Genomic DNA, 3,567 nt, shown 5'->3' with positions numbered 1-3,567 from the left:
CATCTGGTCTGTGCTGGGAGCCTCGGGGTGGGGCACGAGCGGGGTGTAGCTAAAGCTGTGCAGAGGCCTGGCAGGTAGCCCCCCCATCCTGCCAGACACAGGTGGGTCTGGATCGTCCTGACCTAGGCTGAGGGGCTTCAGAGGTCTCCCCTGAGCACTTCTGCTGGGGTGGGTGCTCCTCTGGACTGACCCTTGTGTAGAGGTGGTTCTGTGCCATAAGGGTTCCAGGGCATTTGAGTGAGACCTGAGCTTCATTTCGTCGCGGGGGCTTGTTCGAGATGAGCCATCACCATCCTCGCCCCACGCCTCCCCTGTCACTCAGCTGCTCCTAATTTTAACTGAAAAGTGGCAAGGGTGAAAATCCTTGTGCTGATGGCAGCTTTTGCAGCAATGACGAGAGTGTTTGCTGAGGTTGGCGGGGGCAGGAAGCGTTGGGTCTCCCAGGAAGGGGCAGCCTTGGTCAACTTGCTCAATTATCTGCTGTAAAGTTAAGCCTGGCCAGGGCAGGCTGGGAGTTGTGGATGCGCCATGCTCTGCAAGTCCTCAGAGTTCTCTGTGTGGTGAGAAGTCTCTGCACACAGCCCCCCCGCCCCCACCCCCGTGACCTCCCTCACATCAGGAGAACAGGTGGCCCTCAGTCCTGGGATGGGCTCGCTCTTCAAGGCCCTTCCCTCAACACTGGCAAAAAGCTTGGAGTGGTGACCCGGGGTAGGGCAGCGGGTAAGGCTGTTTCCTGAGGCAGAAGTCCCATTCATTCAGCGCCGTACCGTGAGAACAAAGGGGTTCCTGTCCTGGTAGGGCTCCCGTGGGTTCAAAGGGCCCTGAGAAAGACAGCCCCTCTCTGGGGAGGAGCAGCAGTGTGGCCTCCCTTCTGTGTAGGTGTCAGGGAAGCCCTGCTCTGAAGTGACATCTAAGCCAAGACCCTCAGGAGGAGTTGGCTTGAGCCGGGCAAAGTATAGGAGTGTCCAGGGACCTGCAGCTTTGGTATCACTGGCATGTTTGTCAGAAATGCAGAGTCTTAGGCTGGGCCCCGGTCCTACTGAATTACTCTGTGTTTAAGAAGATGCCAGGAGGGTCAGGCATATTGAAGTCTGGGAAATACCAGGAGTAAATGTTCCAGGCTTGGGGCCAGCATGTGCAAAGGCCCTGAGGCAGAAATCAAAATGTTTTCTCTTTGGAAATACAGCCTGGAAGTCAGGTAGCCCAAGAGTGTCTTAACTGAGTCAATTCCCTCTATATTGCCTGCAAAAGGCGGGACCTCGGAAGGAATTTACCCTGGACCTGTGAGGGACCTCAGAAAGGAGACGGCAAGTAGGTTGATGACAGCCCAGCATGATCGGTGCCACGATGAAGGTATGTACGGGGCCTTGGGAACCCAAGAGGGGACACTGTCCCTGGTGCAGACCTGGAGCTGGGAGGAGGAGGAGGCGGCGAACTTCCCTCCTTCCCCTTCGCCAGCGGCGCGGAGTGCTGTGCAAGGAGGCTGGGTTGCTGAGGTTAGGAGAGGCAGGGCCAGGTGGGGGGGGCCTGCATTCAGGATCTTGAGCTTTATCTTAGTTTACAGGGAACCGTTGATAGTTTTAAGCAGGGAGGTGATGTGATGAGATTGAGATCGGTAACAAGTAATAGTTAACATTTATCTCACCTTGAGCAAAAGCCAGAACCTGTGTTGAGCATTGCCAGATTGTGTCATTTAAGTGACCTGTGAGGTAGGTTCTTGTGGTCATTTTACAGCTAGAAAGGAGGGGGTTGTGGAGCTGAGTAGCAAACAGAGCCGGGATGTGAGCACAGGCCACTCTCACTGCTATGGCACCTCCTGCTCAGGAGCAAGGGAGCGAGGGCAGGCTCCGGCATGGGTGGCCAGTGGGTCTCAGGGATAAGGGGGCAGGATCTCCGGGGCTCTGAGACTGATCAGATGCTGAGGGTGGGTGAGTGGACCTGAGAAGACAGATAAGACACCCAGGTTTCTGAATGAAGGGTTTTGTCACTTACGAAATTTCAGCATATGCAAAAGAGACTTGGATAACATACCCTTTACTCATCACCCACCTAAAACAAAATGTTGCTGCGTTTTTTTGTTTGTTTGTTTGTTTGTTTGTTTTTTTGAGACGGAGTCTCGCTCTGTAGCCCAGGCTGGAGTGCAGTGGCCGGATCTCAGCTCACTGCAAGCTCCGCCTCCCGGGTTCACGCCATTCTCCGGCCTCAGCCTCCCGAGTAGCTGGGACTACAGGCGCTGCCACCTCGCCCGGCTATTTTTTGTATTTCTTAGTAGAGATGGGGTTTCACCGTGTTAGCCAGGATGGTCTTGATCTCCTGACCTCGTGATCCGCCCATCTCGGCCTCCCAAAGTGCTGGGATTACAGGCTTGAGCCACCGCGCCCGGCCTGTTGCTGCGTTTTTAAATGTGCTTATCCTACCCCACTCCACCTTTTTTTTTTTTTGATGATGTAATGGAGGCAGGACAGGTCTTGCCTGCCTAGGTCGTATCACCTCTGCCTCATAGAAAAGGAAGCAGAGGTCAGATATTAAAGAATTTCCCCCAGAGCCACAGGGTGGGTAAACTGGGAAGCCGGAACAGAACTCAAAACGGGTGTCCTTCACAGCACCAGCAGCTCCTGGAACGTGTTGAAGCCTTCTCAAGGAGGTTAATATGCACTCCACTACAGTAGAATCTGTTATTTTGGCTTAGGAAATAATGGAGCTCAAACAAAACTTCCGTGGGGTTCTTGGGTGAAGAAGCTCTCAGAGCCTGTAGCCCTGGCAGGCTGGGCCTCCCTCCAGGAGATGGATAGGACCTTTAACTTCAAGGCCCCTGACTCTGACTACACATCCCACGGATCCACGAGCTCCTGACTGACCAGCTCTCCTAGCACTAAGTCTCGTCAGCTGACTCTGTCTTCTGAGCACACACCTGCCCTTGGAAGGACCAAGGCATCCCCTGTGAAGGTGGGCCAGCCCTAGGGTGAGGGCTGTGAGCTAGGAAGGGCTCCAGGAGCCCCACGGACAAATCTGACAGTCCAGGCCACCAGGTGCACAACCTCAGACCCTACCAGGTGCAGCAAAGGGATTGAACCCAAGTGGACATGACTGATTCTTTGATTCCTACTATAATGAACTAAAGAGTTACACTCATGCACTGAGAATGACATTTCTGTCAATGAGGGACCACATTTATGACAGTGGTCCCATAAAATTGTAGTGGAACTGAAAAATTTCTTTCACTTAGTGATGTTGTAGCCTTCATAATGTCATAGCAAAATTACCGTGTTTTATTTAATTTATGTATTTATTTTTCTTTGAGACGGAGTCTCTCTCTGTCGCCTAGGCTGCAGTGCAGTGGTACATTCTCAGCTCACTGCAACTTCCGCCTCCCAGGTTCAAGCAATTATTCTGCCTCAGCCTCCTGAGTAGCTGGGACTACAGGTGCGTGCCACCATGCCCGGCTAATTTTTGTTTTTATTAGAGACGGAGTTTCACCAAATTGGCCAGGCTGGTCTTGAACTCCTGACCTCAGGTGATCCTCCCACTTCAGCCTCCCAAAGTGCTGGGATTACAGGCGTGAACCAC

The sequence above is a fragment of the Macaca mulatta genome, chromosome 3 (assembly GCF_049350105.2).
Source record: "Macaca mulatta isolate MMU2019108-1 chromosome 3, T2T-MMU8v2.0, whole genome shotgun sequence".
NCBI lineage: Eukaryota > Metazoa > Chordata > Mammalia > Primates > Cercopithecidae > Macaca > Macaca mulatta.
The sequence above is the reverse complement of the archived record's forward strand: the minus strand, read 5'-3'. Positions refer to the sequence as shown.